The sequence below is a fragment of the Octopus sinensis genome, linkage group LG9 (genome assembly GCF_006345805.1).
Source record: "Octopus sinensis linkage group LG9, ASM634580v1, whole genome shotgun sequence".
Lineage (NCBI taxonomy): Eukaryota > Metazoa > Mollusca > Cephalopoda > Octopoda > Octopodidae > Octopus > Octopus sinensis.
In genome coordinates, this window is record NC_043005.1 from 97,905,540 (window position 1) to 97,920,406 (window position 14,867).

Genomic DNA, 14,867 nt, shown 5'->3' on the forward strand with positions numbered 1-14,867 from the left:
AGACCAAAATTTTTTTAAAGTTTCAACTTAATGCTTTTGATGGAGGTACAGTCTTTCCGTGTTGTATGTTTCACCTGTAAAAATTTTTTACCGATGCTAACCACAACTAGTTTTCTGGAATTCTGTTATTCATTTTTTTATTAATTTGTCATTTTCGTTATCATCATTATCTTCATCTTTCTCATTGTCCTCCTCCTCCCCTCCCCCTTCCCCTCATCTGCCTCCTCTTTCCTCCTCCTCTTGCTTCCCCTCTTCTTTCTCCTCCTGCCCCCTCCCATCCTCCCCCACCCTCCCTCACTTCCTCCTCTTTCTCCTCCTGCACCCCTCCTCTCCTCCTCCTCACCACCACCACCACCATCAATCAATCAATCAATCATCCATCATTTGCTCTCAGCTGGTTCAATACCATGGATTACCATCTCGGTCTTTTATTGTGCTGTCCTTATTGCATTCACTGTATTTTAAGTCTGTCCAATTCTAAAACTTTATTTCAAAAGAATTGTTTTTAGCCATTTGGTGTTCCATGACTAAATTCAGTTGGCAGGGCTTGAAAATGTTTCCTGGTTGAGTTAGTGACAACGGAATCGGGAACTTGTTGCATTCACAAATTGCTTTTGTTAGCAATGGTGGTGGTGATGGTGTTTAGATCCGAGCCAGCTTTGATCAAGCATTCATATGATCAAAGGTAGTTCAGCTGTAACTATTATCCAATGTCCTTCCTACTTTAAAGATAGTAGGGTGTGATTTGAAAGAGATTTAGCTGCTATTTCTAGCAGGTTGAGTAACCATACAAAGGGTCATAGTTTACACGATTTTAAAGTAGTAAGCCATTCGAATTAACATTTACTTTCAGTAGCTCAGTCATATTTATATCTTCAGAGATGTTGTTTGTTGTTTTTCTTGTTTGACTCCAGATCAGTAATGATTGAACAGACTAAATTATGATCAAAAGAGTTCTAACCATGACTGCCCATCCTTTTCTCAGGCATATCATCATCATCATCGTTTAACGTCCGTTTTCCATGCTAGCATGGGTTGGACGGTTTGACCGGGGTCTGGGAAGCCAGGAGGCTGCACCAGGCTCCAGTCTGATCTGGCAGTGTTTCTAGAGCTGGATGTCCTTCCTAACGCCAACCACTCTGTGAGTGTAGTGGGTGCTTTTTACGTGCCAAGTGAGGCATATCTAAAACTAGATTATCCAACCCGTTCTTTGTTTAAAAAATGTAGAATTAGGCACCAAGGTCAGGGGATTGGCAGAAATATAACAGATCTCCAGAACAGGTGACTGTTTTTCATCCTTGTAAATGATGAGTAGATACATAGGTGTGGTTGCATGGTTAAGAAGCTTACTTCCCAATCATATTGTTTTGGGTTCAATCTCACAGTGCAGCATCTTAGGCAAATATTTTCTACAAAAGTCCTAGAGCCAACGAAAGCCTTGTGAGTGGATATGTAAATGGAAACCAAAAGAAGTCACATATATATAAACAGCTATGTGTGTGTGTGTGTTTGTCCCTCACCACTGCTTGATGGCTGGTGTTGGTTTGTTTATGTCTCCATAACTTAGTGTTTCAGCAAAAGAGACCACTAAAATAAGTGCTACACTCTAAAAATGTGTACCAGGGTTGATTTGTTCAGCTGAACTCTTCGAGGCAGTGCCCCAGCATGGCCACAGTCCAATGATTGAAGTAAGTAATAGATAAAAGACACATGCATATATATGTATGTACAGATTCTACTCATCATCATCATCATTGTCATCATCGCCATCACCACCACCACCACCACCACCACCACCAAAACCACCACCACCACCACCAAAACCACCACCACCACCACCACCACCACCATCACCATCGTTTAACATCTGCTCTCCATATTGGCATGGGTGGACAGTCTGACATGGAGCTGGCTAGCAGGGAGATGTCCATACTCCAGCTGTCTGTTGTGGCACAGTTTCTACAGCTGGATGCCCTTCCTTGTGCCAACTACTTGACAAAGTGTGCTGGGTGATTTTTATGTGTCACTGTCATGGGTGGGTTTACACATCCACAACACAGGTGCATTAATGCAGCACCATTACAGGTGCTTTTCTTTAAGTGACACCAGCACCTGAAAGGACAATCCTGTATGTGTGGAAGACTAATTTTTACTTAGCTTGACATGTCTTATCAACTACAGCAAATCGCCACATCTCCCAGTCCCATGTCATTTCCTCAGTGAGGCCCAGCATCCAAAGATAATTTCTCAAAAATAAGAGATATTTAAATGAAAGACCGTCTATTCCCTGATGTCTTAACTAAATGGAGGAGTCAGGACAGGAATACCTTTGATCACTGGTCTGCTTCATTAGAGTTTACCTGGAGCTAAACATCAACATCTTGGCAGCAGAATGGTTAAAACAGCAGTTCTCAAATTGGCAAAAATGAGTTGTAACTATAATTCACGAGGCCAGGTGTGTCATATTCTGTGTCATGTGAATCTCCTTGAGAACTACGTTAAGGGTATCTATGTCTGTGGAGTGCTCAGCCACTTGCAGGTTAATTTCATGAGCAGGCTGTTCTGTTTATTGGATCAACTGAATCCCTTGTTGTCATAAATGACAAAGTGCCAAGTACTTATGTCCTTGTGAGCAAGCAGAGACACTTTCTTGGACCTCTCACCTTGGACCTAGTTGGAACAACCAGGATTTGAGTAGTGGGGAGAGAGAGAGAGAGAGAGAGAGAGAGGAGAGAGAGAGAGAGAGAGAGAGAGAGAGAGAGAGAGAGAGAGAGAGAGAGAAAGAGAGAGGAATTGCTCTAGAACCTGACTGATATTCATTATTAGCTGAGTAGAAGGTGGCTACTGGCAGAATTGCTAGTACACCGGGCAAAATGCTTAGTGGCATTTGGTCTGTCTTTACTTTTGGGGTTGGCCTTGCTTTTTATCCTTTCAGGGTCGATAAATTAAGTACCACTGAAATACTGGGATCGATGTAATTGACTAGTCCCCTCCCCCAAAATTTCAGGCCCTGTGCCTTTAGCAGAAAGCATTATTAGCAGAGTACACTGGAGCAACATAAAATGAAGTGTCTTGCTTAAAAACATATCACATTGCCTGGTCTAGGAATTGAACCGTAAACCTTATGACTGTGAGCTGAATATATCAAATACTAGGCGACATACCTTCAAGAAATGGAAAGCAGTCATAGTCACCAGTTAACTATTTATCATGACATTTAGCTTCCTTTGAAAGGAAATTAGAAAATGAATTTACCTTCAAATTCATCCTAATTTAAAGATGTAATTGAATTTTAAAAAATAAACTTTAATAATTTATAATATAGTTGTCGTTATTAAATTTGAATAATAAAATGTCTTCAATTTTACAAATTATTATTATTTTGTTCTGTTAAGTGGCAGAAGTATTTTTAAATTCATTCATTTATTTATTTATTATCTATTTATTTTTATTCTTTGTAACCTGAAAGAAATTAACAGAAAATACATTTAATTTTATGTAATGCAATGCTGACCAAAATTACTTCAATAATATCTCTCTTAAGATCTGGCAATTTCACATACTGATGGTTGTGGTGGTGGTGGTGATAGTGGCAGTGGTAGCAGTGGCAGTATGGGGTCAGTGATCATTGTTATTGTCACTCCTGGTCAGACTCAATCAAAGGGGTTCCTGCTATGAACATCCTATTTATTTATTTATTTTTTGTTGTTTTACATCTCAGAAATGCTTTACACCCATCCAGCCAAGTGAAATCGTAATCGTGGTTTCATGCTGGTGTCACATAACTGGGACCTGTGCTGGTGGCACGTAAGAAGCACACATTACCCTCTTGGAGTGGTTGGAATTAGGAAGGGCATCCAGCCATAGAAACAATGCCAAATCGGATTAGAACCTGGTGCAGCTCCCCAGCTTACCAGTTTCAGTCAAACTGTCTAACCCATGCCAGTGAAGAAAATAGATGCTAAATGATGATGATGAGGATGTGATGATGGTGAAAGTGTATCCAAGATGACATTATCCAGCAATATAAACATTTTTTTTTAAGATGATAGACTATGATTTGGGATCTGAGAGAAATTTTGCTGCTATTTCAAACAAGTCAATTAACCAAATAGAAGCTTCCCTTGATTTACCATGGTGTGGTCAATGGAATTTATATCTCACCATCAATTTTAACTAATTAGTTTTCTAATAGTTAATTTCCTGTGGAGAAGTCAACAGATTTCCTCAGATCCCTAATTGTGTAGCAGAACATTAATCATAATCAAATTTGACCTTGGATGGAATATCAGCTGTTTAATTTTTAGTGGTTTGATCTGAAGGAAGGGCTCAGCCTCTGACCTTCAGTGACACTCAATAGCGGTCAGGTTAATGCTGTTGATTATTCTTGAAAAGTTGTAATTTAGCAGATGCTTGAATAACAAAGAATGGAACTGTAGCTGGTTGACATTCTGGAGAGGAAGAATTGGTCAGTGTTGTGCTTTGAGGTAGACACGGTACAAATAATGAGAGGTGGCAATATGAGTTGGTCAGAGGATGTGGTACAAAAACTGCTACTGTCATCATTCTCGTCGTCATCATAGTCAGTGTTGGCATCAGCATCCATGCTGTCAGCATTGGCGCTGCCATCTTTGTAATCATCATCATCATCATCGTCATGTAATTTGATGCATAATGTTAATAGCCTTAAATTAATTTAAAATTGACATAAAAGAAAACTGATCTATGTAACAAAAACAATACCTATAATAATAGAGATTTTTTTTTAAACCTATAAACAATTTCCCCAGAGTTGAATCTCAAATTTCTGCAAGTAATCCTGAAATCCTTCAGAGACATCATCATCGTTGCCCTCCTCCTCCTCCTCCTCTCTCTCTGTCTCTGTCTCTCTCTCTATATATATATGTATATATATATATATTTGAAATATTACTTTATAAAAATAGGGTAAAGTAAAATAATTTACTTTACCACAAACCAAGCTTTTTAGAAATAGCAGCCAAAAATTTGGCTATTTCTTCTACTGCAAGAAAAGTCTCCCAGACAATGCACACTCAGAAATGAACGAAATCTTGGCGTTTAGTCAACTAATCCAGAAACAGGCTTGTCCTCGGGTATCTCGTATGGATGTGTCTTTCATTGTTTTTCCCTTATACCTATGTGAGTTATTTCTGAGTATGCATTGTCTGGGAGATTTTTCTTGCAGTAGAAGAAATAGCCCAATTTTTGGCTGCTATTTCTAAAAAGCTCGGTGTGTGGTAAAGTAAATTATTTTACTTTACCCTATTTTTATAAAGTAATATTTCAAATATACCGTAAATGGTCGTTTTACATACCGAACACTGCTCGGTCGAATTAATTAATAATTAATTAATTTTACCCTTTTTATTGACAATATATATATATATATATATATATGTATATATATATATATACACACACAATGGGATTCTTTCAGACTCCGTCTACCAAATCCACTCACAAGGCTTTGGTCAGTCCAAGGTTATAGAAGACATTTGCCCAAGGTGTCACTCAGTGGGACTGAACCCGGAACCATATAGTTGGGAAGCAAGCTTCTTCGGTAGACAGAAACTGAAAGAACCCTGTTATGTGTGTGTGTGTGTGTAAGTCTTTTTGTCAGTGTTTGCCCCATCACCACCCCTGCTTGATAACCAATGTTGATGTGCTTACATCCCCATAACTTAACAGCTCAGCAAAAAAGACTGATAAAATATAATGATTGAGAAGTTAGTTTAGTAAATCTTTCCAAATACTCATTTATTTTAAATAATTATTCGGTGCCTAAAGCCAGTTTTTCCTCAAAAACATGGTTATAAAATGGTTAAACAAAACATAATATTTTACATGTCAGTAAGATTTCCATCTCTGGAAGATTTCAAACATTTATAGATTCTTGTAATGCAATCTCTACATGAAATCCTTGAAATCCAAATTACACCAATTTTGTTTGATAGCATCAACAGAACAAACAGCAATGTTATAGTCAGATCCTTGCTCTGTCTTTAATAACAGCAGATTCCATTGTGTGATTCTGTAATTCTTTATTGATACCAAAAGAACAAACACCAATAAATTACAACTAGTTCTAGAAAGCTGTAATCTGTAAACATTCACTAAATGCAATTGTGATTGGTGTCCAGCATTGCCAATTTTCGAATTCTTCCTTGGCGCTGTACCAATTTTCTTTGTTCATTATCAAGAGCAAATAAGCGAGGAATACAATCTCTGTTAAAAGACATATCTAACATCAGGAATGTTAGATATTTAAAACTTAGCTTATGTCTTTCAAGTAATTCAATTCCATTTGCCTTTTACGATGTCTTCAATATTAAAAACAAGAACAACACAAAAAGAAATATATATATATATATATATATATATATATATATATAGAGAGAGAGAGAGAGAGAAGGCAATTTTAATTTTCTGAAACTAGATATGGTTCCAAAATATTGGAATTCTCTTCCATTTAATTACCAATTGCCTTGTGCTGTATGTACACACACACACACACACACAGACACGCACACAAACATATTTATATGTATATACATCTTTGTATGTATACATACATATATACATATATACATACATACATACATATATATATATATATATATATATATATATATATACATATATACATACATCATATATACATACGTAGATACATACATATAGATATATATATATATATATATATATATATTTATAAGCATATATATATGTATACATATATATATACATAGACACATATATATTAATATATCTATAAGCATGAAAAATAAGGAAGTGAAAATAGTGATGATGATGATGATGATGATGATGATGATGTGTGTATGTATGCCTATATGTTAAAGCAATTCTGATTTTACAAAATCAGAAATAGTTCCAAAATATTGGCATTCTTTTCCAGTTAATTTCCAGTTATCTTGTGATATACGTTCTTGTGCTTGTATTTTTCTAATTTCTTACCACTGACAAAAGAACCATTCTTTAACCCTGAAACTGTGTTCTTTCCTTGAACTTTAGACAATATCGATTGGGCAGCTGCATGTGTACCCATATGCATTTATGTGTACCCTAACTGCCTTGTGAGTACCTTGGGGAAGGAGAAGGCCAGGGGTGTCAGATTCAGCAGTAAATAAAGTAGCAGAATCTTTCATGCAGTCCAGGGCCTTCTTTGACATCCATCTGAGAACTACAGGGTAGGGAGAGTTCTCCAGCTCTGTAAGACCACTTCAATATACGAGGGGGTGCTGAAAAGTTCCTGGCTTTAAGGGTATCAGGAAAGGCCCAGTTGGAGGCTGAATCTTCTAACCATTCCTAATGCCAGCCACTTCACAGAATGTACTGAGTACATTTTACATGGGAGCAGCACTAGCGAGGGTACCAAGTAACTTGCCAGACAAGATTCCTCAACTGAGTGGGGTGGCTTTGTGCTGGGCGATGAGGGGTTAGTGTATGATAGAGGAACAGAAAGAGAAGTCTTGCAGTAGTAGAGATATGTGGCTACTAGACATGACAGTATCTACATATTGAGTGGAAACAAAAGTCCACTGATATACAAAAACTAGCGTCATTTGTTTAAAATTCTCTGCAAAAGCATATCCAGCTGTTGAGCTCTTTGCTGTTCAAAGGACAATAGGAAATATTACCATACTTGAAAACAGATGAAGGTTGGTGACAGGAAAAGCATCTACCTATTGAAAAATCTGCTTCCACAACTTACACCTGAGCCAAGCAAGCATAGAAACTGGGTGTTAAAGCAATGACAACAGTGATAATGATGATAATGATGTATGCATGTGTGTATGCTTGCATGCATGCCTATGTATGCATGTATGGAGGGATGAATGTGTGTGTGTGTATATATGATACACACACACAATGGGATTCCAAACAGCTTCTGAGATTACAGTAGAAAACACACACTCAAGGTGCCACAGAGTGAGATAGAATTTGAAAACACATAATTATAAAACAAAAACCATACCCATGCATGGGGAAGTAGAAGGAATTTGAGAGGGTTGCATAAATTCTGATGGGGAAGAACTGAACAAATTACCTCATGCAACATTTATACACACACACACACGCACACACACACACACACACACACACACACACACACACACACCACACACACACACACGCACACACATACATATATATATAAATGTTATATATAAATGATATCGCTCACTGGATGGCAGATATTTTTGTTGATTTTACATTAATAGAAGAGTAACAATATGTATATATATATATATCAAGTCATTAAGAATGAAATGTTCGATTTTCTTATGCATCAAGTTTGACAGTCATTAACTCTAATGTTTTTTCATAGCAATTCTTTGTTTTACAACATTGAAGAGTTACATCATCACTTTTTTGAAATGCAATTCATGGTGTCTGATTATATTGTAAGTTTTCTCTTGTAAATCAGTTTTTGTGAACCCATGAATAGATAAAAATTTGTGTTGTTTATGATTTACATCGTGGAACCAATGCGTCCCAGACAGCTCGAAACATCAGCTGAGGTGTTTGGGGAAAATGTGGCAAATATACGTCGATGGTTTGAGAAGTTCCAGTCTGGTGACTTTACTCTTGAAAATCAGACCCGTGGTGGACCTGGGACCAAGGTGGATAATGATGAGCTGGAAACTGCAATGGAAGCAGATACATCTCAAACTATGCGTGAGTTAGCAGCAAGGTTTGAGGTTTTGATTCCAGCTGTATTGGACCATCTCAAACAAATTGGGATGGTAAAGAAGCTGGACAAATGGGTACCACATGAACTGAACAAGCATCAAATGACACATTGTCTTGAAACTTGCTGTTCTTTACTGTCATGGCATAAAAGCGAACCATTTTTGCATTGTATTGTTATGTGTGATGAAAAATGGATTCTTTTCAACAATAGCAAGTGTTATGCACAATTGTTGGATAGAGACGAAATACCAAAACACGATCCAAAAAAGAAAATTCCCCCAAAAAAGCTAATGGTATCTGTTTGGTGGTCCAGCACTGGTGTCATCCACTACAACTTCATGATGCTGGTAAGTCAATTGCAGCAGATGTATACATCAATCAACTGGATGAAATGACGAGTGAACTTCCAATTAAACAACCAAGATTGATGGGCTAATTCTCTTACAAGATAATGTTTGACCACATGTTGCACAAAGAATACTACTCAAGTTACAGCAACTGAACTTGGAAGTATTCTGTCAGCCACCATATTCATCAGACCTTGCATCAACCGACTATCACGTGTTGGACGGTTCGACTGAGGTCTGAGAAACCAGGAAGCCGCACCAGGCTCCAGTCTGATCTGGCAGTGTTTCTAGAGCTGGATGCCCTTCCTAACGCCAACCACTCCATGAGTGCTTTTTATGTGCCACCGGCACAGAAGCCAGTCAAGGCGGCTCTGGTATTGGCCACGTTTGGATGGTGCTTTTTACGAGCCACCGGCACAGGTATCACAACTACACACTCATGTATATAGATGTATATGTGTTCATATATATGTATATACACACACACACATGCTACAAGAAAGTAGTTGCTGTTCTGTAACTTTCATTTCTCACTTACCTTGACTACTTTGTAGTAAGTAGAAGCATGGTTACCAATCTCTTTACAAAATCTACAATTCTATTTTTCTATCTCTACATTCAAATGTTTACAACTTCCCCATAGATGATGTTTGTTTATTAACCTTTGATAAGTAAAAACTTGTGAAATTCAAGAATCCTTCCATATTTGGCATAGTTTTGATTTAATGGTAAATTTAATACTGTAATTAATGTAAGACTTTGAATTAAGTGGATTGATAGGAACTGAAAATATATTATCTGTATTCAAGTGAATTATCAGTTCATGCATGTGTATATATTTATACATCCATCCTCACCTATATATATATATATATATACACGCACACACTTTTCTCTTTGTCTGATATTTTGCATACAAACATAAAAATTATGCATATTTTGCATACAAACACGGAAATTATGTTTGTAAGTGCATGTGTGTGTGTGTGGGTGTAGGTATTTATATAGGAATATATAAGGATATATAAGTAAATATGAGTGTGTATATATATATATATATATATATATATATATATATATATATATATATGTACCATTAAGGACTGAACACGAAAAGTGGACAGTCAACATGCTAGATATAGACGTCAAATTGCCATTCTCCACAAAAGATTATTTGACGTCTATATCTAGCATGTTGACTGTCCACTTTCGTGTTCAGTCCTAATTGGTATATATAAATATTTAATCTTCGGATTCTTTTTTAATATGCTAGACCACTGGTCTTAATTGATAAATATCAATTTCTACCCTAAATTAATGTGCGGGCCATGTATAGGGACGCTGCTAGTAGGGTGAGGGTTGGCAACGAGTACAGTGAAGAATTCCGGGTAGAGGTAGGGGTCCACCAAGGCTCAGTACTCAGCCCCCTCCTATTTATCATAGTCCTCCAGGCAATAACGGAGGAATTCAAGACAGGATGCCCTTGGGAGATCCTCTATGCTGATGACCTTGCTCTAATTGCTGAGTCGCTATCAGAACTGGAGGAGAAGTTTCAGGTGTGGAAACAAGGATTAGAATCGAAGGGCCTCAGAGTCAATCTAGCTAAAACCAAAGTCGTAATCAGTAGGAAGGTAGACAAATCACAAACGCCTTCAGGTAGATGGCCCTGCTCGATCTGTAGAAAAGGTGTAGGTTTAGAAACTCTATAAGATGCACCAAGTGTAAGCTATGGACACATAAGAGGTGCAGCAATGTCAAAGGAAGGCTAACTAGGAAGATGGTTTTTGTATGTGGCAGATGCTCAGGAACAATAAACACTGAAAATGCTCTGAGACCAACTTCCGTCACTTTCCAGGGAGAAAAACTAGAAATAGTTGATAGTTTCCGTTACCTAGGTGACCAAGTCAGTAGCGGGGGCGGGTGTGCTGAAAGTGTAACTGCTAGAGTAAGAATAGCTTGGGCAAAGTTCAGAGAGCTCTTACCTCTGCTGGTGACAAAAGGCCTCTCGCACAGAGTGAAAGGCAGACTATGATGCGTGTGTGTACGAACAGCCATGCTACATGGCAGTGAAACATGGGCCGTGACTGCTGAGGATATGCGTAAGTTTGCAAGAAATGAAGCCAGTATGCTCCGATGGATGTGTAATGTCAGTGTTCATAATTGACAGAGTGTAAGTACCTTGAGAGAAAAGCTGGACCTAAGAAGCATCAGTTGTGGTGTGCAAGAGAGACGATTGCGCTGGTATGGTCATGTGGCGAGAATGGATGAAGATAGTTGTGTGAAAAAGTGCCACACCCTAGCGGTTGAGGGAACCTGTGGAAGAGGCAGACCCAGGAAAACCTGGGACAAGGTGGTGAAGCACGACCTTCGAACTTTAGGTCTCACTGAGGAAATGACTAGAGACCGAGTCCTCTGGAAGTGTGCTGTGCGCGAGAAGACCGGCAGGACAAGTGAGTCCATAACCCGTGGCCTTCTACTTGGGATGGAGCCAGCCTACGAATGCATACCTTCCCTTCTTGGGACACAAAACTCTACTTGTGAAGACCTGTTGAGGCAAGTGAGGATCAGAATCGAAATCGATCAATGGAAATTGCAGATGTGTTACCAGTGCCGGTGGCATGTCGAAACTCTACTTGTGAAGACCCGTTGAGGCAAGTGAGGATCAGAATGGAAATCGATCAATGGAAATTGCAGATGTGTTACCAGTGCCGGTGGCATGTCGAAACTCTACTTGTGAAGACCCGTTGAGGCAAGTGAGGATCAGAATGGAAATCGATCAATGGAAATTGCAGATGTGTTCCAGTGCCGGTGACATGTAAGAGAACCTTCCGTTTCGCGACCGTTGCCAGCACCGCCCCATTTTGTGTCCGTTGCCAGCCTCGCCTGGCCCTTGTGCCGGTGGCACATAAAAAGCACCATCCGTTCGTGGCCGTTTGCCAGCTCTGTCTGGCACCTGTGCGGGTGGCACGTAAAAAGCACCCACTACACTCACGGAGTGGTTGGCGTTAGGAAGGGCATCCAGCCGTAGAAACACTGCCAGATTTGACTGGGCCTGATGAAGCCATCTGGTTTCACAGACCCCAGTAGAACCGTCCAACCCATGCTAGCATGGAAAACGGACGCTAAACGACGATGATGATGATGATGATGATGATATATATATATGTATGTATGTATGTATGTATGTATGTATGTATGTATGTATGTATGTATGTATGTATACAGGTAAAGAAATATATCATTATCATCATTTAAAGTCTATTTTCCATGCTGGACAGTTTGACTGGAGCTGGCCAGCCAGAGAGCTGCCTAGGCTCCCATTCTCTATTTTGGCTGGATGCTCTTCCTAATGCAAACCACTTTATAGAGTTTACTGGGTGTTTTTACATGTCAAGAAGAATTTATTTTTGGAATGGTGAAATTTGAAACAGACCAAATACAAAACAATACATGCACACATACATGCACGCACACACACGTGCATGCACACACACGTGCACACACACACACACACACACATGCACATAAGTATGTTGTATTATGTTGGACAAATGAAAGAGGAGTGAAGAGTACATTGTAGTCAATATGGTTTTATTGAAAATGAGTGTTTGATGCAGCTTGAGTTTCATGTCATTGTGATCATCAGGTGAGATCTATTACAACTTGGTATTGATGGTGAATGTGGTGCACACTGCATGATGCTTGTATTTGTTTATTGGTTTGTGTTTCACATTTACTGAGTGGTGTTGTCTTTTGGGTGTCTTCATTGGTTGTTTAGTTCATCATTTGTGTGATGTGACTTTTTTGTATTTCTGCAGTTGGTGTTGGGAGGGTGTGTTATTGATTGTTTATGATTTATTGGTGGTTGGTGATAGGGCATGTTTTCATTTCTTTTTTCCTTTTTTGTATGGAAAAGTGTATTGTAAGAGGGTGAATGTTATTTTGGGAAAGGTTAATCATGAATGATTTGCTGTAAATCTAATTATGAAAATATCTATTGTGAGCAAATATATCCATAATGAATGGTGCTTTACAGATGAGGGTTTTTTAACCCTTAATTAGCTGACATCATCAATTGATATTTCATTCAAGAATAACGGACATCATGAATTCATGTTTCAAAAATTTTACATGGATATGACCATCAACAAAGGAAAGCAAATATTTTATGGCACTTTTTGATAATGAGATTATGAATTTTATTGTGCAAGAGACTAAAAATTATAGATTTTGTACTTATTTAAAGTAGAAATAAGTATATAAACTGCCCTTAAGAAAAAGAGATATATTTTTGTTTTCTGTCCATTTGGGACACATACATTCATACAATCCTTTTCTGCCATTTAAGGGTTAATGTGTCGAGTTGTTAAAAGATGTTATGGTAATGCTGTTTTTCTTAACTCCCAGTGGAGTTTGAACAGATGCACTTGTTTCTTTTGAATATAGTCTAGAAAGTGTGTTTATGTCTTTTATACCTTTGAAGATTCCTCTAGTAGTTCTGATGTAGTTTCTTTTTGCCTGTTATTCTTGTGAAACTGTTGCATTATAGACTATAGATTTTTGTAAACAGTTTCAATGTAACAGGCATGTCCTACTCTTGGGCTGTTGTATAGGTTTTCAGCAGCTTTGTGTTGTGTGTTTCTAGGAGTGTTATTGTTTGGTGACTGTATGATGTGTTTCACATTTTATGTACAGCTGTAGCTCATTTTATATATTTCTGTAAAATGGTTTTCCATATTAGTGTTCTGTTGTGAAGTGTTTGCTGATAAGTGTTAGAAAGTTATTCATTGCTACATTCAGGCTGAAGAGTGGGTTAAACCAGATGATGTTCCTTTTATTAGTTCTTTTTGTGTTTGGTGTCTGTCTATGATGTTTTTCGTATGTATTGCAACTTTTCATTAAACCTGTTTGATTTTAGGGCTTTGATATAGAACATTTCTTTATCAAATGGAATTTTCTAAATTCCCTTGATGAAGTTTCTAATAGGGTTCTTTATTACATATAGTGGGTGATTTGAATTTATGTATGATGGTATCGTGTTAGGCTTTCTCTAGGGCTAGTTTTTCCTAGTTGTTAGGTTCAACATCACATCGAGATAGGCTATTACTGATAAGTTCATTTCTACAGTTATTCTTCTGTCATGCTTTTTAAATGTCTTTATCAAATCCTCTGCTTATAATTATAGAAATTTTGTATGTATGTATATATATATGTATATGTATATATATATATATATATATATGTTGTATCATAGATATCTAAAACATCAAAAAATATATTCCATTCAATGCAGAAATATAGAGCAGTGTATTTGTATTATAAAGCAACATGAGTTAATATATCATGTAGAGTATCAATGGTTTCTCACTCTCAGTCTTCAGGCTCTGTTTATCTTGATTTGATGGATTAGGAGCTCACAAATCCAAGAAATGACTCTGATACTTAGTCTTCTTCTTCTAATCTGTGAATATAAATAAAGCACCTTAAATACATAATTTCCTAAATATGCTTAATTTCAGTGTACAGTCTTTTATCCGAAACTTTACTGTGGGATAAATCCATCGATTTTACCCATTACTGCATTTATAAATTAATTAAATTTATTGGATACATTAGACAGTTTAAACACCTGTCATATTTATATAACTTCATTAGAAGCAATAAAATGGGACTGATTAAACCATAATTTAACTGTCTCTCAGTGGCAGTGAGTTACCTTACTCAAAACTGACAGCTGTGGAACTGTGAGATTTAAATCCACTGTTATTAGGCATATAACTACAT

At 37.6% G+C, this 14,867-nt stretch overlaps 1 long non-coding RNA gene across 1 annotated transcript in view; it reads right to left on the reverse strand.

The window, feature by feature from the left end:
• Positions 1-4,861: 4,861 nt before the first annotated feature.
• LOC118764721 overlaps positions 4,862-14,867 on the reverse strand; it is a 15,607-nt gene continuing 5,601 nt past the window's right edge. The window contains exon 3 of the long non-coding RNA XR_005000525.1: positions 4,862-4,893. This is a non-coding gene — a long non-coding RNA (uncharacterized LOC118764721). The remainder of the gene's footprint in view (positions 4,894-14,867) is intronic.